We start from the raw sequence: 24,351 nt of genomic DNA on the forward strand, positions 1-24,351 counted from the left end.
GTAGTCTCCAAGATTTATTTGAATAACACATCAAGGAGCTTCTACAAAGTAGCGATTCAGCTCTCCGGAAGTTTCCGGATACCGTGAAAATTCTTAGAGTAGAAGTTGTAGTTCATGTACGCGTAAAGTAAAGGTGCAGTGTTGTATTACCTGTCTAGTTAATGCTTTGTAGAAATCACTCAGTGAAATTTACACGTGTGAATGGGGCGGTAAAGTGGATAGGTAAGGGTTTCTTTACCTGCAGAGGAAAAGGGGAAAAACAGACCAGAGACCAATCGAACCTGGATTTTTTTTAAGTCGGGAGAACTGGAAACCGCGTCTTTTTGTTTCCTCGCTGTGAGTAAACAAGCTTGTCTATCCATCTTTATAATTCTACGTAAAGTGTAGTAAAGGAACAAAGTAATGCTGTGATGTACTTGATGTATATTACAGGTGTTGATTTGCTGGAAACAGAATTTAATGGGCTATCTTTAATACGTTTATCAATTTCTTATAAGCAGAGCTGAGTAGATCTCAATGCAGTAAATTTTGTATTTTCTTTATAAAAGTTCTTTTTTAAAACTGGAAGTTTCTTCCTAGTGAGGCAACGGGAGAGGAATTCGGCAGAGTACTGTACCTCTGTGACAGGACTGGGGGCGGGGAAAAGAGCTTCTGTGGTCTTCTCCTATTCCAAGGCGGAAAAGTGGGGAAGAGAGAGAGAGAATCAGCTCTGTCCCTGATACTTAAGGCTTGTCTTTGAGAAGGCAGACCAGTTTCTGTATTGTATGTAAGAGATGCATCAATCCCCTCAGAGCGGATAAGAAGAGAGGGAGAGGGAGGGAGATAATAAGACCCCGAGTTTCCAGTTCCCTCCCAGACTTTAAAAAAAATCCAGGTCTCTGATTGGTCCTCTGGTCAGGTGTTTGGTTCCCCCTTTGTTCACCCTTTGCAGGTAAAAGAAAATTAACCCTTACCTATCTACTTATGACACCCCCATCCATGGTTTAGCCTTCCCCAAACAGCAACGGCTTCTGCTCTGGGGAGGAGTGGCAGCCCATTCCCCAATATACTCCCCCGTTTTTGCTTTTTCAAACGCAGTCTGTCTGTGCAGACTTCCTGTCATGTCTAAATGTGCAGTTTACACAGTTTCCTGTCTGAACCACATCATCAGCGGAAGTCCTCACTGATGTGAGGGGCTTGCTTAAAGCTATATTACCAATTGTACTCATGCTTATGAATATGTAATCAGTATGTAAGGAATGAGAGAGAGAGTGTGAGTGTAAGAAACCAATCACAAGGCTTGAACCGAAATATTACCATGTAAGGATGATCAAGGTATATATGGGACCGTATATAAACCTACGGCAGTAGCGGCCAGAGAGAGATGTAATCCATGACAGCAAGAACTCAGGACCGGACCAGAAGCAGTAGAGCACTCCTGCAGACCCAAAGGGGCTTCAGGGACTCTCATCACCTAGTGGTTCAATCTCTAGAAAGCTGGAACCTGGCCAGCCTCAGTCACCTAAGATCGAAAGCAACATCTGCACCGGCAGCCTGTCACCAGTATGCATAGAATGTGTGTGTGAGTATAACTGCACAAATAAGGAAAGCAAGCAATAAATCAGCCCTCAGAACTGCTTTAATTCAACCTTTGTTTGTGATTATTTCTTGGCCTGATTCCAGGGAACTGGCAACAGTATCTGCCTAAACTGTGTAGGCATCATGGTTTTGAGGTTTCATCTGCAGTATAGAGTGTGTGTCAAGAGCAAACGGACAAAAGATAAACATTAGCAAATGGAAAATGAATGTAAGAATTTAAAAGCTTGTTCAGCCCTTTCAGTTATTGTGTTACCTGGCCTTGGGATTAGCCAAGGAATGAGTCCACGCAAACGGTGAACTTGAGGAGCACTGAGGTTTGTTTATTGGTGTGAGCTGAGCTTGTCTAATACAGCTATACTCTCACACGCATCACATTTATGCTGGCAGGCTGCAGGTGCGGGCATAGATGAATTTCGATTTTGCCAGTGGCTGAGGCTGGCCAGGCGAGAGCTGCCCAGAGATTGGCTGCAAGGCGATGAGAGTCCCTAGTCACGTCGGATCCACAGGAGGGCTCTACTGCTTCCAGTCCGGTCCTGAGTTTAGCGTGCTGTTACATTTCCTTGTTGGTACACCTGACCTGGCCGCCCAACTCGAGGTTTATACCTTCACCAAGATAACACCATCGTTCCATAAAAAGCGATATTTGCCTCTTTGTTTTGCCATTGGCTGTTACTCACACTATCTCACTCATTCCTTACATTAATTTATTACATATTCATAAGCATGAATACAAATTGATTATATAGAGCAATGCAGCTTTAAGCAAGCATCTAACATCACTGGGAACTTTCCGCTGCTTGTGGCTTTGTAACGGCATAACATGAAACTGTGCAGACTATACGCGAAAGAGTAAACTGGGGAGGGAAGGGGCACACCAGCTACAGAGAATGAAGAGTTTCTTATTTACTAATCTGGTTTCTTCAAGCCCCTTTAATTCAACAAGCATCAAGTCCCCTCACCAGCAGTGGAAGATGTGTTTAAAAATAAGGCTTTTTAAATGCTACTTCAAGGGACTGGTTATCCATAATCCCTGACTGGAACTTGACAAGAAATAGCAACGTAACTCTTCTGCTGATTGTCATTAGCAGGAATAAGGGCCAGGTTCATGTGCTATCTAGAAGCTATGTTTTAAATAAATAAAATACTTGGCTTGAGCCCCAACCTAAAAATCTTATTCTTTCCCAGGCATTAGGAACTTAAATTTAACCCCATCATCTTTGCAGCTACTTCTTCCTGCTCACAAGGACTCAGGAGTCCCTTGGAACATAAAACCACAACTATTTCTTTGTTTTGGAAAAAAACCAAATATTTAAATAGTTAGCCAATTTCACGTATTTCCTAAAATTTCTTGTACTCATGCTAAAAGTTTTATTTCAAAAGTTGAACTATTGTAGCTTTTGTTCTTTTTATGTGTAGAATCTATCAAAAACCAAGATATGCGGCCTTCAGTTGAGGCTTGCCAAATATGTGTGCTAGTTAAAGTAACCACAAATGTGTCTACAGTCTACTGATATCTGAAATGTTATGTACAAAACCTAGATAAGAAAGTGTGTGTAAAGGTAATATAAATATGAGCAAAACTGAGCTCAAAATTTGGAACGGAGTGAAGATATAATCACTGCAAGATTGTTCTCCAGATGGGTAATTATTAATGAAAGTTAGATCAGCAAAATTAATAAAACTAATTAATTCTGGTTACCTAACATCTTATCAATAACCAAAACCCTCAGCAACTTAAAACTAAAATTAGCAAAACCCAAATAGTATATAAAGGGGTATCGCTGACCCTACAATACCAGTTATTAGTTGCCTGGCTTATTGAGACAGCTCTTGAGTTTCTAATAATACTGTTAAAATCAAACCACTACAGCTTTACCTTATATCAGGGGTAGGCAACCTATGGCACGTGTGCCAAAGGCAGCACACGAGCTGATTTTCAGTGGCACTCACATTGCCTGGGTCCTGGCCACTGGTCCGGGGTGCTCTGCATTTAAATTTAATTTTAAATGAAGCTTCTTAAACATTTGAAAAACCTTATTTACTTTACATACTACAATAGTTTAGTTACATATTATAGACTTATAGAAAGAGACCTTCTAAAAACATTACAATGTATTACTGGCAAGCAAAACCTTAAATTAGAGTGAATAAATGAAGACTCGGCACACCACTTCTGAAAGGTTGCCGACTCCTGACTTAGATCTTAGTTCCTCTGTGCTGCTCACACATTGGGCATGGTACCTCAGGTTTTCTTAACACGAAACTATGGCACCTTACATTTTCCTATCTCCACGTAGATTCAGGAAATAAATCAACGGGGACACAGCTCTTCTGTCTGGTAAATGATTGGTACAAACAAGAGTGCTTTCACTCAAAAACCTTTTTTATTGAGAGTAAAGCACACCCCTAATAGCAATAGTCTCGAACTACCTAGACATAATTACCCAAACTCCAAGATGTAATTGAATGGTCAGTGGCAGGTTTTTGGTGGCCAGCCTTCCTCCCAGCTGCTGGGTAGTTGGATGTCAGCCTCCTAGCTCACAGAAAAGCTCTTCAAACTTCTCCAAAATTACCCACTCTGATTAATCTTTTCATAGGTTGCTTAAAACAAAGCTAATAACTCATAGTAACCCCTTGCTAACAATTTTCCTAACACCAGCAAGCAACTTCTAATCATAAAATCAGTAAAAACTCAGAATCAGGAACACTCAGCTCCAAGATCAGCCATCCACGCTTACACCCGTTCTCATGATTCTTTCAAGTTTACTTTCCATCCTTACCAGCAAAACTGCAGCTATTTCATATGCTTATATAAACATCAAGTTATTTCTACCTATGTGGTGTTCTCGCTTCCAGTTAGCAGTGGCTGAGTGCACAAAATGGCTGTGGTATTGTCAAATCAATTTCCTCTTGCAACAGGCAGTCCAGTTCCTTCACTGATTATGGTCACTCATGACGTATGGTATTGCTTCCCAGGTGATGCCAGCTCATTCAATAGCTTCTGTCGTCGTCTTCTGCCATATTTTTTTTGGCCTTCCTTGCTTTTTTTTTATTTTTTTTTCTTCTTTCCTTGAGTGCCTAATTCAGTGATTGCTTAGCATGTCTCCCATTCTCCATACAGTGTACATGTCCGGAGCACCTGAGCCTGCTTTCTTTAATAATATTCTCTAACATGTCCTGCTCTGTCAGCTTCCTTACTCATGTTATTTTGTTGTCTTTCCAGAAAATGTGTTGTATCTTTCTCAGCCATCTGTGATGGACAGCCTCCAATCTTTTTTTTTTTTGTTAGCCATGGTCATCGGCAAAGCATCTACTCCGTACAGTAGCATGCTCAGGGATATTGCATGGTGTAATCTGACTTTTAGTTTGGTGTGGAAACCTCTGTTTGACCAGATGTTGTTCATCCTTCCAAAAGTGGTATTTGCTTATCTTAATCTTGTATGAATATCTTTATTGCAGCCACCTTCTAATGCCACCACACCCACAGAAAGAAGAACTCTGCTATCTTTGTGATTTCTTTTCCATGCATGTACCCCTTTGCATCTGTTGTCCAGTTTCGTATCTTAATTGTGGCTCTCTCTGCATATCCTGTCAGTCCGATTTTTGCTGTTTCCTGTTCTGCCTCTGATGTAAGGGCAGTCATTCCCTTCTACGTCACACTTGGTAAAGCAAAGCCTTCAGCAAAGTCAAGGTCATTTACTTCATCTCCACTAACCCACTTTATACCATCCACTATCACTTGTTCCCCACTTCATCACCAACTCTATTTCTAATACAAAGAGGACTGGTGATAACACACAGCCTTGTCTAACTGCAGTCACAATGTCAAACCACTTACCCAGGCCTGTATCCAATCTTACTGTGCATCTACTTCCATCATATTAACTGCTTATTATGTTGATAAGCTTGTGCAGTATCCCATTGCTTCTAGTAAAATTCAACGTGGTCTCTCTGTGGACACTATCAAATGTTTTCCTAAAATTGATGAAGTTGATTAAGATGGGTTTTTGCCAAACAGTATTTTTTTTTTATATGTGAAAGAGCCAATATGTATTTCAAATTGGATCTCCTGCATAGAATCAAGCATGTTCGTCTCATAATATTCAATCCACTGCTTCTTCATTCTATTCAGCATAACAATAGCCAATACTTTGCCCAGGATTGAGATAGCAGTACAACACCTCTCCAGTTTGTGCACGAAGACCCCCTTTTTTTGGCAATGCCACAATAATGCCATCTTTCTAGTGGTGTACCACTTGTTCTTTCACCCATATTTTGTTAGAGTTCTGTTGACTACTCTATAAAAACTTGACCTTCTGCCTTTAATATCTCTGCTTGAATTCTGTCAACCCCAGTAGCTTCTTCTTGTTTGAAGCCTTTGATGGCTGCTTTAATTTCATCAGGTGTTATTGGTTCCTCTTCTATTTCTAACTTAGAATTGGCATTTCCTTCAAATCTGTGCATGATCATTAGCTCTAGACAGTTTAATATGGAACCAAAATGTTCTTTCCAGAGTCTGGCTTGTTCTTCATGCATTTTCAGCATTTGCCTCAGAATTTCTCATGGGCAACACCTATGATGGTCTGATTTTTCTGGAGAGGTCTTTCATTATTCTGTAGAGCTGCCTGAAGTCTCTCCACTTCTGTGCTGCTTCCCCTGCCTCTGCAGCTTCTCCTGGAAAAAAAAAAAATGGTTATTCACCCTCTTGTAACTGTTGTTCTTCGAGATGTGCTGTTCATGTCCATTCCAACCAGGTGTGTGCACACTGTGTGCAGGCCAGCCAGAAGATTTCCCCTTAGCAGCATCCGTAGGGTTGGCCTGGACACCCCCTGGAAGTAGTCCCTTCATGGAGCCCAATATAGGGCTCTGCCAACCCGCCATTCCCCTCAGTTCCTTCTTGCCAGCTACTCCGACAGAGGGGTATGAAGGTGGCTATTGGAATGGACATAAATAACAAATCTCGAAGAACAATTATGAGAAAGTGAATAACCGTTTTTCTTCAAGTGATTGTTCATGTCCATTTCAACCAGGTGACTAACAAGCCAAAGCTCAGGAGGTCAGAGTCATGCACCGATTGGAGAACAGCTCATCCAAAGGCCGCATTGCACTATGCAATTACACAACAGGCCAGAGACTTTGTGAACGTATGTATCAAGGACCACGCAGCCACCTTTCAGATTTCCTGGGTAGGGAATCTGTGCCAGGAATGCCTCAGAGAAGGCCTGGGCCCTGGTGAAGTGAGCAGTAATCGGCGGAGCAGGCAACTTTGCCAGGCAGTAACACTCCCGAATGCAGGATGTAATCCAAGACGAGATGCGTTGAGAAAAGACAGGGAGGCCCTTCATTCTGTCTGTCATGGCCATGAAAAAAGTTGGATGGACTTCCAGAAAAGCTTAGTCCTCTCTATGTAGAAGGCGTGTGCCCTACGTACATCCAGCGAGTAAAGCCTGCGCCCCCTATCTCAGAGTGTGGCTTGGGGTAAAACACTGGGAGGAAGATGTCCTGGCTCATATGGAATTTGAGACAACCTTAGGGAGAAAGGCTGGGTGAGGTCTGAGTTGGAGCTTGTCCTTACCAGATGGAGAACCTTTTCCACTTGGCAAGGTATGTTGCCCTGGTGGAGGGCTTCCAACTGCCAAGGAGAACTTGCCTAACTTGATTGGAGCAGGACAGCTCCACGGTGTTTAGCCATGGAGCATCCAGGCCGTGAGGTGGAGCGTTTGGATGCCTGAGTCAGCCATGGCCCCGGCACAATCAGGTCTGGGACCAACGGTAGGGTGAGTGGTGCTGCCACAGACAATTCCAGGAGAGACATGAACCAGTGCTGGTGCGGCCACGCCGGCACTATCAGTATGATTCAGGCCCAGTCCCTGAAGATCTTGAGATGCACCTTGTGGACCAGCGGTATTGGTACGAACGTGTAGAGCAGGTGGACCCCCAAAGGGGAAGGAAGACATCCGTGACGGACCCCGGGCTGTGATTCATGAAGGAGAAGAACAGTTGACATTTCCTGTTGCTGCTATTGGAGAACAGGTCTATCTGGGAAGAGGCCCAGAGATGGAAGATTGAGCTCACTATGTCTGGCCAGAGGGATCACTCGTGGCCATGAACGGTCCAACTGAGACTGTCCATCAGCTCCTTCTGCACTCCTGGGAGGTATGACACCTGCAGGTGCATCGAGTACTCTATGCAGAAGTCCCACAGCATGAAGGCTTCCCAGCACAGGTGAGAGGAGCGTGCACCCCCATATTTGGTGATATAGAACATCGCCAAGGTGTTGTCCATGAGGACTGAAACGCACCTGCCTGCTATGTGCGTTTTGAAAGCCTGGTATGCCAGGCACACCGCTCTCAACTCTCTGACATTGAAATGCAGAGCAAGGTCCGCCCGAGACCAGCGGCTTTGAGTCCTGAGGTCTCCTAGATGAGCTCCCTAGCCCAGATCCAAGGCATCTGTCATCAATGAGAGAGATAGTTGATGGCTGGCAAAGCACTCACACACAAACCACTTGTGGGTTGAGCCACTACAAAAGGGAGTTCAACACCGGGTGGGGCAGGGTTATGATGCTGCCCAGAGCGTCCCGGGCTGGCTGATACACCAATGTCAGGCAAGACTGGAGTGGAGAAGTCTGAGTCTGGCGTGTTGTACCACACAGGTGCACACAGCTGCGTGCTCCAGCAGTTCCAGGCAGTTCCGAGCTATGGTCGTGGAGAACTGAGGCCCTGTATAATGTCCCTCATTGAGTGAAACCTGGTTTCCGAGAGGTTCGCCCCTGGCTTGAGTCGAGTCTAGGACTCTTCCTATGAACCCTATACTCTGCACCGGGGACAGAGTGGATTTGGCCTCGTTAAGGAGATGACCTACTTCAAGGAAAGTCCTTCTTATGAAATTGACCTAATCCTCCACTTGGGCTCTGCAGTGGCCCTTGATCAGCCAGTCAAAGTAAGGGAAAACCTGTATCTGGCGCTTGCGCAGAAACACCGCGACGACTGCTATGCATTTGGTGAACACTCGAGGAGCTGCTGACAGTCTGAAAGGGAGGATGGCAAACTAATAGTAGCCGCTGCTCAGAACAAATTTGAGGTAGCATCTGTGATGTGGGACTATTGCAATGTGTAAATATGTGTCCTTCAAGTCGAGGGCAGCGTACCAGTCTCCTGGATCCAGTGAGGGGATAACGGAAGTTAGCAAGACCAGGAGGAACTTGAGTCTCTTTACAAACTTGTTGAGCAGCCGCAGGTCCAGCATGGGTCTGAGGTCCCCCTTGGCCTTCGGTATTAGGAAATATCCAGAGTAGAATCCTTTGCCCCTTAGCTCCTGAGGAACCTCCTCCACTGCCCTCACCAAGAGAAGGGACTGCACTTCTAATTCAAGAAGTTGCTCATGAGCGGCGTTCCTGAAGATGGACAGGGAAGGGGGTTGGAGGGGCAGGGAAGGGAGCACAGAATTGGATGGAATATCCCCTCTTTACCGTATGGAGCACCCAGTGGTCCAAAGTAATTCAGGACCAGGCACAGCAGAAAGGGGATAGACAAGACGAGAAGGTAAGAGGAGAAGGATCCAAAGTCCGTACTGGTGAGCCATCCTTGACTGCACCTTCAAAAGGGCGGCCAAGGCCCGGATGGAGGCCTGGGCTGGCCAGAGTTTTGCCCCGAGGAGGAATGTCTCCTCCTCCTACTCCTGCTCTGCCTACCTGGAGCATCCTGGCGGTTCTGCAGCTGGTAAGGCTGTGGGGCAGGCTGAGGCCTAAAATGCCTGTGCTGGGTAGCCAATGTGTGGAGCCCCAGAGAGCGCAGAGTAGCCCTAGAGTCCTTCAAACTGTGAAGTCTCTATCAGTTTTTTCCAGAGCAGAGGGAGGACCCTTTGAAAGGGAGGTCTTGTATGGTCTGCTGGACCTCATGGAGCAGTCCAACTATAAAGAACAACTATTAACTAACTGAGAAACTATGTACATGGTATGCTATCAGACACTGCTAAAGTGTTGCTAGAGGAGCGAGTGAAATTCCAGCTAACCGTCACTGGCAGTAAGAAGGACCTGAGGGGGCGGAGGTCAGCAGGGCCCTATATTGGGCGCCATGAAGGTGCCACTCCAGGGGGCGCCCAAGATGACCCTACAGATGCTGCTAAGGGAAAATTTTCCAGTTGGCGTACACGCAGCGCGCACACACCTGGTTGGAATGGACATGAACAACCATTCAAAAAAGAACCATGTTTATCTTGCCTGCATCTCTTGTCTTTTTCTCCATATATTGCATATGCCTCTAACACTTCTGCCCGCATCTCGCACTGTTCCTTTTTTACCTTCAGTGCTGCCCGTTCATCGATCACTGCCTATGTTCAGATGTAATCCAAGCACTCTTCAGAGAATCCACTACTTCCTCTGCTATCTCCATAAATTTTTCTTCTAGTTTGGCCCTCTGTCTTCCACACTTATCAGCCTGGTCATGTAAAACAATGGAACAGTTGCTAAGTGCAATCTGATCTGCATTTCTTTGATTCTGAACTTATCTACAGCTATAACACTAAAAGGTAATGATCTGAGCTAACATTGCTTCTCTGATGACTATGACACCCCACAAAAAAGATTCCATCTCTTAGATATACACCCAGTTGCATTCACTGGTGATGTCCTTGTGAGACTGTAAAACCTCTTGCTGGAAGAAACTGCTTCTTATCTTTAGAGTGTTTGTACCACAGAGATTCATGAGCTGGTTGCCATTATCAGTTCAGATGCCTTCCGCTGCTGAGCCTATCACTCTTTTCCAGTCAACAGAGTTGTTGCCAATTTGTGCACTGAAGCCACAAATCATCAATTTGATGTCACAGTTAGGCATGTCATCCAAAACATTCTATGAGCAGGTGCAGCAAGTATCCTTTTCAGTATTATCTACTGTGTTTGCTGATGCATATACAAGGATTATTGTATATTTGAAAGGTCTTATTTGCAGCTGGCTGGTACTATTTGGTCATTCACTGGCTCCCAAGTCAACACGGTCTTCACTGTAATGTTATTCAGAATAATTCCTATACCTGTTCTGTGCGTTCGTCCTCATCAATAAGATTGTAGAGCCATCAGACACCATCTTGCTACTCTGACCTTTTCATCTCACGGATACAAAGTATCGACGATATGTTTTCAATTCTCACGTAACGTGCCAGCTTTCCTATACTATGCAGGGTACATATATTCCCCGTCTCTATTCTTGTTACAGACTTAGTCTTCAGGATTTGATGTCTCAAGATCTCAGCTTTCATTAAGATCTAACTGCTTGGGTTTTGAGCTCTATCTGCAGCTACTCCCCTCAACTTTTGGCTTAATTGAACTGTTTCTGGTGCAGTAAGATTTTACATGAGTGGGTAGCTAACCCAGATACAGAACTCTCATCTTTTATCTGGGCTTGGTTCTGGCATTGTTGCTAACCAAAGTAGCTCTTTAAAAAGTAAAATACAAATCATCCCAATACAGAAAATACAGAATGGGATATTATCGAAAGACTGCCAACAAAATAGTAGGTAAAAAACCTACAGTAGAATTTTATCTGTATAGTGTTAATATACACATTTATAATTTGCACATAAATTAACTTTTCCCTTCATTTCTCTAATATTCAGAAGTCTCTGTGAGGTCTCAAACTATTAACAGTTTACTATCTTCAAAATAATGTGCTTAAATTTACTTGTATATTACAAAATATCAAAATTAAATTATGCCATAATTGCCAAATTACTGAATTTTGAGGACAAGGAAGTAAATAAACATGTTTGTTTTCTAGGGTTTTCCAGTCAAAGTGCACTAAGAAGATTTTACTACGGCATTCTCTGAACCAGCCCTGACACTGAAAACACCAACAGTACTCAGATATACAACATACAAAGAACTGGTACCCCCAGAAAGGCTAGTATTAATGAAGCACAATATAGAGGACTGGCTGGTCAAAGCTGAAATCCTTGTCAAATCTGTAACAATGTAAAATGATATATAAGAATGTCAAAAGGGCTGCCTTTATAATTTCATAGAAGTTGGACATCTCTTTCTCAACCCAAGTTGTGGAGAATGCACTTGAGGAACAAACATCAATGGAAGTCTTTTTTAATACATGCAACATAGATTTTTATTGCAGTCTTATACCAAAACACACAGAAGTCTCAGAAGCGGTCTATTTCTTGCATCCAACTGTGACGTTCTCTCTGGTGTTATCTGGACTGGTGATCTGCCATGTCACTCCAATCCACAACTCCGGGAGCCAGCCTTACCCTGCTCTGCTGTGAGAACGCCCACTCTTGGGCCATTCACGCACAGCCTCTGGAATGCAAACTGCTCCTAACTACTTGCAATCAAATGATGCTAGCCAATATCTCCGGTCCCAGACAAACCCTAGGAATCTCCATCTTGTAGTATCCAGTCATGCCCTCCGGACGCTGCAAACTTATATAAGTTCGTCAATTTAACATATATGTCATGTCCCAGGCTTGTTATCCCAAGGGGAGCCACTGACATACTTCAAACTAAATGCACGGCTTCAACCAGAATAAACAAATTTATTAACAACAAAGATAGATTTTAAGTGATTATAAGTCAAAAAATAACATGTCAGATGTGGTCAAATGAAATAAAAGCGAAATGCATTCTAAACTAACACTTTCAATGCCCTTACAAACTTAAGACGCTTCTCACCACAGGCTGGCTGGTTGCTCTTCAGCCAGGCTCTCCCCTTTGATCAGCATTTCAGTCGCTTGGTGTCGTGTCTGTAGGTGTAGGTGGGAGAGAGAGGAAGAGCATGGCAAATGTCTGTTCCTTTTATCATGTCTTTCTCCCTTTTGGCTCCCTCTCCCTCCTCCCCCTGACCCCTTTATAGTCAGGTAAGCATTACTGAATCTCTCCAAGCAAGGCTGAGCAATTCCCCAGGTGAGTCATTGCATTGCAGCTCCCCTGCTGGACAATGGCTGTTGATAGGTTGTTTGACACCCCACCCAGGCATTGATTAACTTCCTTGCTGTTGCCACTGGGGAGCTAATATCTGGCTGATTCCCACAACTTACAGCACGTTTTAGTGAAAACCATACTATACAATTCTCATAACTTCATATGCATTAGTGATATACCTATATGGGTAGAAAAATGACTTTCAGCAGATCATAACCTTTCCCCCATACCTTACAAGGCATGCTTTATACACAAGATCACGGTTACATGAAAATGAGGAATATGGGGATTACAGCACGCTCCCTCAAGGTATAGAATGTCACACCAACCCTACGAAAATCTGGGCAACTATTCTGTAATGCTTTACAGAAAGGAGAGGTAGCGTGTTTAGCAGATATGCATAGAGCAGCAGTAAGTGGGGCAATACATTCCTGATGTCCTACCAAAGAGAATAGGAAAGTCAACTTGTCTATCTGATTATGTAGGCAGAACTAGGAGCATCATTTACATCTCAAACTAAGTGTGATGACCAAGTTACAAGCCAACAGCCACGTGACAGCGTAGGACATTTGCGAAGTAGACAGGCAGATTTCTAAAGTTAATGCATAGTAGCCAGGTGGGTGGCCATAGACTGTGTTAGGTGAAAACTGGTTACAAACCTTAAAAGGAATGAGGTCCTCAACTCCCATTTAATTTCAATGGGGTTTGGGCACCTAAAGCCCATAGGCTACTCTGAAAATCCCAGAGTAAGAAATTGTATCACATTATCCTGAAGACATTCTTCCACATTTTGCTGTGTGACAAAAGTAATCGCATAAGAGGAATGTGGGGGAGAGGAAGGAAATATTATTCTAGCTCATGCCATTTTAATTCATGATGTAGTATAAACAGGTTATACCACTTGTAAGCAAATCTAGGTCATTGCTAGAATAAACAGTCATTTTTCAACATATTAGACAGCAAGTTAAGTTTCAAGGAAGAATTAAGATCCACAGATTCCAAAGATCACCTAGTCTGACCTCCTGTATAACACTGGCCAGAGAACTTTCCAGAAATAATTCCTAGAGCAGATTTTTTAAAAAAGCATTCAATATTGATTTAAAAATGGTCAGCAATGGAAAATCAACCACCACTCTTGGTAAACTGTTCCAATGGTTAATTACCCTTGTTACCCTGAAAATGGATGTATGGTTTCTCTAGAATATAACTAAATCTGTTCTCATTATGTATGGGTCTCCAGGGTGGCTAAGGAAGTACTTGGAAGATATGGATATAAAACTTTCCGATAAATGACTGACAAACAGTATTCTTTCCACAACATGGCACCTTTTTATTGGTGCAAGCAACAATCCCTGACACAATAACAACCAAAAAACAAATCCCTTACAATAAATTAAAGAGCACCCCAAGTTGCAATAATATGCATTTGAGATTATCCTAGGTAGCTGCACCTCACTTCAGATAGCCAGTCTTTCACAGGTCACTGACAGCAGTTCTTATATGTTCTTTAAGTCTTATATATGTAAATTCCTCCCACAATTAACACACATTCATACAACTTTATTAATGCCCTCACACACACACTAACATGATACTATAACTATCACTTGAACTTCGCCTGACACACTTACTCCATTTACTGACTATGCTGCAAGGTCTCTCCTGTGCTCGCTCTCTCTCTCTCTCTGTGCTACTGTACACTCTCCAATTAATGGTGAAGCTAAGTTGGCAACGTTCTGTGCAGGTGATCAGTCTCCACAGGACATTGATGGCAGCAGTTCTTCTATCTTCTCAGCTCTCTGCTCAACTCCTGTGACAGGTCAAGACTCCCTCTGCTGCTGTTTTTCCAAGAGTGTTCTCTTCTTAACTGTGAGCTATCAACTGACACACTGACCTTTATACCATTTCTCAATTCTATTTTTAGACACATGATATCATTCTACTTGTTTACCTTATTGTGCTGTCAGTTCTATTTTTAGCCTGACACTGTCATTTACCTCACAGTGGCATGATCTACTGAATCACTGGTTGTTTCACATCTTTTCCTCACCAATTTGGTTTTCTTGCCATTCTATATTTAGTGCTCTGTGACCTGCAGCTTCCATCTACTGATGGAATGACTCTTGCTTATTTAAAATGGAAACCAGGAATCTAGGGATTTTAAACTGGAGTTTCTATGGTATCACGCTCACTGTCAATTTATGACTGATTTCCAGTCTGAATTTGTCTAGCTTCAACTTCCAGCCATTTGACTGTGAAAGAAGAATAGAAAAACTGAAGGTGTACTATGATTCATTGAGAGAGTGCTATATTTTCTCATATCAATTCAGCAGGTCACACAAACACAGATCTAAAGAGAATGTTCCACTTTGAAGGAGTCAGATAATGTGGCTTCTATTTCCTAGTCTGAAAATTACTTGCTACTTAGACTTGGAAGTCTATACTAGTGACTTAACCTAATGCGTCTATGCTGGAATTATTAATATTTGAAATTAGGGCTGTCAAGTGATTAAAAAAATCAGTCATGATTAATCGCACTGTTAAACAATAACAGAATACCATTTATTTAAATATTTTGGATGTTTTCTACTTTTTCAAATATATGGATTTCAATTACAACACAGAATACAAAGTGTTTGCAATGTAAAAAGACAAAAGAAATAGTATTTTTCAGTTCATCTAAGTACTGTAATGCAATCTCCTTATCATGGAAGTTGAACTTACAAATATAAAATTATGTACAAAAATACTGCATTCAAAAATATAAAAATGTAAAATTTTAAAGCTTGCAAGTCCACTCAGTCCTACTCCTTGTTCAGCCAATCGCTCAGACAAACAAGCTTGTTTACATTTGCAGGAGATAATGCTGTCTCCTTGTATACAATGTCACCTAAAAGTGAGAACAGATGTTCTCGTGGCACTGTTGTAGCCAGTGTCACAAGATATCTACATGCCAGATAAGCATGCTTCAACCACCATTCCAGGGGACATGTGTCCATGTTGATGACAGGTTCTCCTTGAAAACCATCCAAAGCAGTGTGGACTGATGCATGTTCATTTTCATTATCTGAGTCAGATCCCACCAGCAGAAGGTTGATTTTCTTTTTTGGTGGGTCAGGTTCTACAGTTTCCGCAACAGAGTATTGCTTTTTAAAAACTTCTGAAAGCATGTTCCCTACCTCTTCTCTCTCAGATTTTGGAAGGTACTTCACATTCTTAAATCTTGGGTAGAGTGCTGTAGCAATCTTTAGAAATCTCACATTAGTACCTTCCTTGCGTTTTGTGAAATCTGCAGTGAAAGTGTTCTTAAAATGAACAACGTGCTGGGTCATCATTCTGAGTAACTGTCTTTAAAAAAAAACACTTTTATCTAAGTGGTTTGGTCAGTGGAAAGTATTAGTGTTTAGTGTTAATACAAAAGTGTCAACTTGACACAAGTTTTCAGAAAAGAAAACATAACTGCTATAACATGAAATACATGGCAGAATGTGGGTGAAACAGAGCAGATGACATACAATTTTCCACCAAGGAGTTCAGTTACAAATTTAATTAATGCATTTTTTTAAACGAGCGTCATCAGCATGGAAGCATGTCCGTTGGAATGGTGCCGAAGCATGAAAGGGCATACAAATGTTTAGCATATCTGGCATGTAAATACCTTGCAATGCTGGCTATAAAAGTGCCATGCAAATGCCTGTTCTCACTTTCTGGTGACATTCTTTACAAGAAGCAGGCAGCATTATCTCCTGTTAATGTAAACAAACTTGTCTGTCTTAGTGATTGGCTGAACAAGAAGTAGGACTGAAGTTTTACATTGTTGTGTTTTTGAGCGCAGTTATGTAACAACAAGAAAAAAAAAATCTACATTTGTAAGTTGCACTTACAGGACAAACAGGTCGCACTATTGTACTTGTATGAGATGAACTGAAAAATACTATTTCTTCTGTTTATCATTTTTATGGTGCAAATATCTGTAATCAAAATATACACTTTGATTTCAATTACAACACAGAATACAAGATATATATGAAAATGTAGAAAAACATCCAAAATATTTAATACATTTCAACAGGTAGTCTCTTGTTTAACAGTGCGATTAAAACTGCGATTAATCGTGATTAATTTTTTTTTGAGTTAATTGCGTGAGTTACCTGTAATTAATCAACAGCCCTACTTGAAATTGATATTAATATAGGAAACCACCAAAAACTAATGTAACCATAAATTCCTTTGTTAAATCCAATTACTCTAAACATGCCCCAAAAGCCTAAATAATAAGCAATTTACTACATCCAAACAGTAATAAAATGTTTATAAACCTTTGATCAAGATACTTAAACAGCCTAAATTCAGGGCTGCTTAGATCCATATTGGCTGGCTCCCAGTCAAGTAGGTATTAGCAATGAACTCTTTAAGAATTTACTTTTTATACCCTTTAACAAATGATGTCATTGCCAATTACTGGCTTCAACTAAAAGCCAATGTGAGACAATTAACCTTTATTTCTAATCTAAATCTAGGTAAGATTTACAACCTCCTTTCTTCCCAAGGCCTTTCCTCCCTATCTCTTCCCCTCCTTCTTGCTGACCAACAGAAGAGTAGGAAAGTTTGTGCTTGTTTCTTTTAAGACAGTTTTTATTTGTCTTGTTACTGCAGCTCTTTATTTTACTAGTTACTTTTTGAACCAACATCCTTCCCACACTGCAAGTAATACTACTCATTATTCTCTTGGCTTTCTTTTACTTGCTGATTGTGGTTTGTAAGGAAAAGGCCCAAACAATAAGCAGACATTTTCTTACGAAATTAAAGTTAGCTTAAATTTGGTTAACTGTCCTTACAGTCAGTTTCTCCATCTGTTAGGATATGAAATAATAATATCTACTCACTTCAGAAGAGTTTGTAAAGTACAGAGATCGGGGAGATGAAAGGCACTACAGGAATGCAAAGTATTTTTAAGAATGGAAACCAACGTACGGCTGTTCTTAGAAAATATTTGTTATGGTGATTGCATGGCAATTATTAAAACATTGCACAGGCTCTTTTGGAATAGGCTTACATGAGAGGTTTTGTTATTTAACACTCCGAACTGTAGTCTAATCAACTTCAAGTGCTACATCTGCTGCTGAGCCCCTACTGTCAATTTTAGTCATTTGAAAACCACATTTTTAATTTCCTCACACCCTTGTTCTGTGGAAATCCTATGCATACATGTTGGCATCTGTTAACTAACCAACTATCTATGGCAGTGCTTCTCAACGTTGTGCTGCCGCTTGTTCATGGACAGCCCCTGGCAGTCCGAGCCGGTTTGTTTACCTGCCGCGTCCATAAATTCAGCCGATCATGGTTCCCACTGGCCACAGTTTGCCGCTCCAGGGCAATGGGGGCTGCGGGAAGCGGCATGGGCCAAGGGATGTGTTGGCCGCCCTTCCCACAGCCCCCACTGGCCTGTAGCGGTAAACCACAGCCAGTGGGAGCCACGATCAGCCAAACCTGTGGATGCGGCAGGTAAACAAACCAGCCGAGACAGCCATGGGCTTTCCCTGAACAAGTGGTGGGCCGACTTTGAGAAGCACTGATCTATGGGGATGTGGAGGGAAATCACTGAAACTAAGTATACATAAAATACTGTCAAAAGCAAAATTCTCCTCTAATCTTAGGTGCTACCTTTAACATTAAATTACTCCTGGGAGAATTCTGCACGACTGCACATGCGCAGAATTTATGTTTCCCTCAAAAGCAGTCATGTGACCCTCCCCAGCAGTATGTTTTGGGTGCCCAGAGCGGCCGGCAGAGAGGTAAATCACTGTAGGGTGGGGATGGGACTGGGGAAGATCTGGCTGGTGCCTCCTAGCCTGTGCTGGGCTCAGCTGTTAGTCCTGGCTCGGATGGGGGGGATGGAACTTCCTCTTCCACTGCACAGTATCCAAGGCTGGGTCAAATCACCCTCCAATTTCTCCCCCAAATTCCTCCTCACACACACACACTTACTCAGTGATTTCTGCACTCATCACTCCTCAGCTGCAGGGGGAGGGATCAATGAACAGGGAGCTGCTCCCCCATCTGTCCAACACCTGTGCATCCAGACTTTCATACCCAGACCCTTCTGTCAAGCCTCACCAATCCCACACCCAGAACCCTCCCCCACAACAAGCTCCACTCACCCTGCACCTGGACCATCCCAACAAGCCACTTGCACCCAGATCCCCACCCTAGCAAGCCCCAACCAGCTGAATCTGGATCAGAACCCCACTGAGCCCTACTCCCCCAGCATCTGGCTCCCCCACTGAACTCCCCAGACTCCGCTGCTGAGCTCTATTCCCCATACATTCAGACCCCCCTATTGAGTCCCAACCACTTTCACCTGGACCCACTGCAGAGTCCCATTACCGTTGCACTCAGACTCCCCCAAAGAGTGCCCCTGTGCATCTACATCTCCCCAACACACACACAGATTCTCCATTGAGCCACCCGCACTCAGACTGCCCCACACAGAGCCCTCTCAACTCACACCTGGATTCTCCCCACACTTGGATCCTGCCTTGCTGAGCCTGCCTGCCCGCACCTGGTATACCTGACACAGAGAGGCATGGCTCTGGGGTGTTTCTGGAACAAGCTCGGTCCTTGAGCTGTGTCAGGGTTGGGTGCAGCCTTACTGCTGAGTCCGTGTCCGGGGAGGGGCTACCATTAAGGTTTTGCATTAGAGAGCAAGTTGTCTTCACTGATGTAATAAAAATCGGTAACTTGTGAAATTGAAAACTACAAAAGTACTTATCAGATGCAGAGTAATCAAATCCCAGGATCTTTTTTTTTTTTTTTGTATTTTAAAAAAGACTCCTAGCCACAATTTTTTAAAAATGGGTTTGTTTTGTTCTTTACATATTATTCTGTATGTACCACCTCAAACAATCCAGTGTGAAAATTTAAACTATCTGAATTTTAATTTTTATGTTCTCTTTTGTCGCATTTTGACAAAAAAGTGTTTAAACTTTTATTTTTTGGAAATGAAATAAAAGCTTTGCTTTAACTCTAAGATCACTGCCACCATAATGGTTACAATCAATTTCTATCAATTTGAATAGATTTGTTCGGCAGTTTGAATTCATGGAATTTACATTACTAACTTGTAGAAATGTGCGCTCTATTAATAAAAAACCTGAATGAACATAAACAATCTACAAACTGTATACAAAAGGTTCTCAACTGTGGATAATGGACTACCAGTAGTTCACATTGCACTAGTTGTCTTCCTTCATTCCTGCTTCCAAACTGAATGGATACAAGCAAAAATGCCTAAAAAACTTAACCTTTCCATGTAAGCAATTAGAACACTTGTCACAGAAATGTAGTATAATCTTAAGTAGGAAGAGAGGTGGTCCTCCACAATCTCTGTATTAAAATGCAAGCTACATTATGAAACAGCTGGATAACCGCTCTATACAAAGTGCATTGAATTGTAGTCACATGGAGTAGTGAAAGGTAGTCAACTGGTACATCTTGGGGAGGAGAAATTTTGTCTGAAGACAACAGGGCACACCAGTCCTCTTATAAAAAGTACTATTGGATATTTAACATCTATACCAATCAACGAACCTCTCAATTCAATGGGACTCTGGCATTAGATAATGATCTAAGATGGACACAGGAGTACAGGAGAGTTTCCATGCCACGGAACTATTTGAATGTGACCTGCAAAGTATTTAAAAAATAAAATGGGGCTTGTACCTTACTTGCTTCCTTGTGACCTAAAGAGAACGAAAGTTTTATATTGCTCTTCAAAGATAAAAAGCAAACAGGAATATCAAGTTTAGTTTCCCACAATTTTAAGGAAGGACCTCGGGAAAACCCTACAGATGATTCTAACTTCTAACTTGTTAATTTAAAGGGCAAGGAAGCTGAATCTTTAACACACACTATCATAACCACAGTACTAATTCGCTGCTGAAGTTAATGGCTATTATCCAGATATGTGAGACCAACCAGAGTCACTAAAAATTATAGATATTAATTATATCAACCATTATGGGTTAACAAATTTTGTATCGTTGAGAGGAAGGGTGTAACAATATACCCAGTTATGGACAGATAAAATACTAATTAGCAAAACATGATGTCATTTGAAATAGGAAACTGCTGTATGAGTCTCTGCTAAAGTTACATTATTGTTTGATTAAATTTCTGGATTTAAACAAGTCTAATTATTAATGGACATTAAATGATTTATTGGAATATAAAGTTGAGAATGTTGAGACCGGTATCTAAAGAAGAGATCATATCTGGCTCTCAGAATTTTTAGCAAATGTGACCTAAGATACCATGATTTTTCAGAATGACTACAACTGGATATTATTGGACACCTGAATGGGTCTATGACAGAAGTTATGTTTTTTTCAGCCAGTGCGTTCTGGAGGAGGCACTATGAAAAAGGAACAGAAATCCCCATGGATAAAGACTATTCCCAAATGCCAAAACAATACACCAGGACATTGTGTCTTGAGCTAAACACCAAGATGTTGCTGTGGTCACATCACTTCTGATGCAAACACCCTAGAGAAAGATTGGAATCATAATTTTGGATGTGACTAATCCTCTCTCTCAAAGTTCTGCATGGAGGAAGTCTGCCAAGGAGATCCAGAAATAACACAGCATAAAAAGATCTTTACAGAACTCTGAACTGATTTCTCTTTCTACAACCAATTACTGCCAAACGCCATCTTGAGATAGGGAATACACTTCCATGCCGCTTTTGCCTGGTAAGTAGAGAGGCTCATATATGTACTTTATTTTATTAAGCAATGGCTCAATTAACTGAAGTTAAATGTTTTGCAGAAAGTAAGTCTGTGCTTATCTATAGCAAAGATCATTTTTTTGTCATTTTTTTGATAATTTTCTGCAACTTTGGGTTCCATGTGTGATGTGCCCAAGTGGGAGAGTAGAAAGGCATGTCTATGAAAGTTATTAATAATATTTTAATAATTAAACAGTCTATATTCCTAATTACAACTTTAGAATTGTTTAGTTGACACAGTGCAACCAAACTTTATCAGTGTGAATGACAGGGTCCTGTCAGAGTTTATGTTGATAACATTCCCTTTTGTAAATATATTAAAATGATTCAGTAAGTTACCACTGTGTCCAATGATAAGAAGTACGTTATAAGACATCGATAAATGAAACTAATAATTCTCAATACAATTTCTGTATTTTCTTATATTCATTCTATAAACACTTATTTAAACCATCTTTATTTCCTGTTCTGTAACTTCTAGTAGTATCATAATATTTGCTTTTGTTTAATAAAATGCATAAATTCACAAGAATTTTCAAGTCTGTAGTTTAGCTAAGGCAACCAACTGAGGTCTTCAATAATGATGATACAGGTAGTTTATTTGTTACTTTACTTAACATTTGTTCAGTCCCACATCTACTCTGTTGGTTCTTACAAAGAACAAAAGAAAACAAAAGAATATAAAAGTCTGGCAAAAAACAAAAGCACCCTGCCCTTGTCATTTTTTTTTTTTGACTCTTGTGACATCACCATTTCACTAGCTCTCCTGGATTCAGAGAACCTTTCTGGATATACAGGACCTGAGGCCTGGTAAAAGCTCTGCTGTGGAGGGCACTATACCAGAGCAAAGGTGACAAACTGTACATTTATTCCTGTTCCAAAACAGGAATAGCTATACCAGTATAAAGTGCCTTTATACCAATGTAACTGTGCCCAGTCTCGGAAGGGTTTTACTGTTTTAGCCATAGCTAGTACCTGGTACAATTTGCTAGTGTAGACAAGCACTTAATTTTGAATGTTAAATAAATACAAGCCGAATCCCTTCCCCTCACTCTCTCCCTTTTGGGGGAAGCAAATAAAATTCAGGCCTTTGCCCCTCTGAAAATTGAGAAGTCCTGTGTCTCTTATCGTGGCAAGCCATCCATTTACCACCTTATGCATGGTGCCTCCCATCACAAGTACCTTCAAGCCACCGTGCACAATTTCACTCTCACAATTTCGAGTGGGGATGATTTGCAGGGTAGGAGGGAGCTCCAGCTGCATACAGGGCAGAAGGAAAACACGGGGAACAGATGTGCCCGCTGCAGCCCGGGCATCACACGGGGGGGGGGGGGAAGAGGAGAGGGTGCTCCCACTAAACACACCTAAGGAGCAGGACAGGATGGGCGCCCCCTTGAAACACTCCGTCCCGCCAGGCATCCACTCCCCTGGGGGCGGGGCAAACGCTTCGGAGCGAGGCTGCACCATCGACGCGGAGGCCAGTGGCTGCCCGCGGAGGGCAGGGCCCGAGTCAGCCGCAAGCAGGGAAGGGGAGGAGCGAGAAGGCAGTTCAGACGCCCGAGGTTTAAGCTCCTCCAGGGCCGGCGAGCGAGGCCCTCGGCGTGACCCACGCTGGGAAAGCCCAGGGGAGCTGCCTGGGCCGAGCGCCCTCCCGGGGCACCCCCCGAACAGGGACGGGCTCTGCGCTCCGGGCAGCCCGATCGGCGCACTCACCGGGGCGGGGGGGCAGCAATGAGCCGCTGCTCCGGAATCGCCTCACAGCCTGCGCCGAACGGTTGCAGCAACGCTTGACCGCCCCGCAGCGCGCGGCCACACGGAAGGGCAGGATTACCGAGTGCGGGGCACGTCAGGGGGCGCCGCCAGCCAATCAGGGCCTAGCGACCGCCTGAAGCGGACCTCAGCGGCTCCGAGCCTGCGCCGAGCTGGTCCCGCTCAGGTAGCGGCGGGCTGGGACTCCCGCAGCCAGCGTGGGGATAGAGGGTGCCGCAGAGCTCAACACTTACTTCGGAGGGACTTCCTGCCAACTTTCTTGCAGTGAATAAGCACCCTAACATTCACAATCATCCCATCTAAAAACAAGCCAGTCCCTAAAACCCCCCAACACTCTATGTGACTGATCCCCACTGGCATGCAGGCTGGGACTGTGGTGGGACCCATGTGCACCCCGACTCTCTCCCTTGCTTGCCCCCCACTTGCTGAAAGTCGATCAAAGAAAAACAAGCTACAAACCAAAAACTAGCCAACAAGTAACTCACACCCCAGTAAGCCAAAAACAAGCCCAATCTCTGAGGGTTTTTGCAACAAGTTTGGCATGTCTGCTCCCTTGCGCTTTTGCCTGGGAGAACAGCTGTTGGTGTGCCTCATGGAGAGCAAGCTGTGGGCCCTGGGCCTTCCTTCTTGAGGGTTCAAGCTTCTCCCTGTCCTGAGGGGTTGTAATGTTGCTCTGCCCTTGCAAAATCTCACTACTCAACCATGCACCTGTTCCCCTGTAGGTCTACCTATAATGCAGCTGCTGACCATGTATAGGGTGTAGATCAGGCCTGCACTAATGTACTGCAGTGTACTGGCCCAGCAGTGTACAGCTTTGGGCTCAGGATATGAGCGAAACAAGGCGGATGAGGTAATATCTTCTGCTGGAGGGACCAACTTCAAGAGAGCGAGAGATGCTTTCAAGCTTACATACAGCTCTCCTTCATGCTGTCCCATCTTTCCCCAGATCTAAAGAAGAGCTCAAAAGCTTGTCTCTTTCACTAACAGAAGTTGGTTCAATCAAAGATATTACCTCTTCCACCTTGCCTCTCAAATTTATGGGCTCATTTAAAAATTGAAGGACAGGGCCTAGGTCCAAGAGTGATGTTTACAGTAGAACCTCAAAGTTATGAACTGACCAGTTAACCACACACCTCTTTTCAAATTGAAAGTACAAAAATCAAGCAACAGCAGAGACCAAAACAAACAAACAAAAAAGTACAGTACCGTGTTAAACGTAAACTACTAAAAAATAGAGGGAAAGTTTTAAAAAAAATTTTACAAAGTAAGAAAATTGTTTCAGTGCTTGTTTCAT

General features: G+C 42.7%; 1 protein-coding gene across 4 annotated transcripts in view; it reads right to left on the reverse strand.

Moving 5' to 3' along the window:
- The window catches only part of ATF7IP2 (activating transcription factor 7 interacting protein 2), an 83,830-nt gene extending 60,724 nt beyond the window's left edge, over window positions 1-23,106 (reverse strand). For 2 of the 4 annotated variants that reach the window (XM_032787273.2, XM_032787270.2), the window contains exon 1: window positions 23,001-23,106. The gene's annotated coding sequence lies outside the window, so the exon portion shown is untranslated. Of the gene's footprint in view, window positions 1-14,133; window positions 14,447-22,469; window positions 22,495-23,000 lie in introns of those variants that run through there. The other 2 variants (XM_075069284.1, XM_032787272.2) reach the window with 2 other exon arrangements.
- Window positions 23,107-24,351: the final 1,245 nt, after the last annotated feature.

The sequence above is a fragment of the Chelonoidis abingdonii genome, chromosome 9 (genome assembly GCF_003597395.2).
Source record: "Chelonoidis abingdonii isolate Lonesome George chromosome 9, CheloAbing_2.0, whole genome shotgun sequence".
In the NCBI taxonomy this organism is placed as follows: domain Eukaryota; kingdom Metazoa; phylum Chordata; order Testudines; family Testudinidae; genus Chelonoidis; species Chelonoidis abingdonii.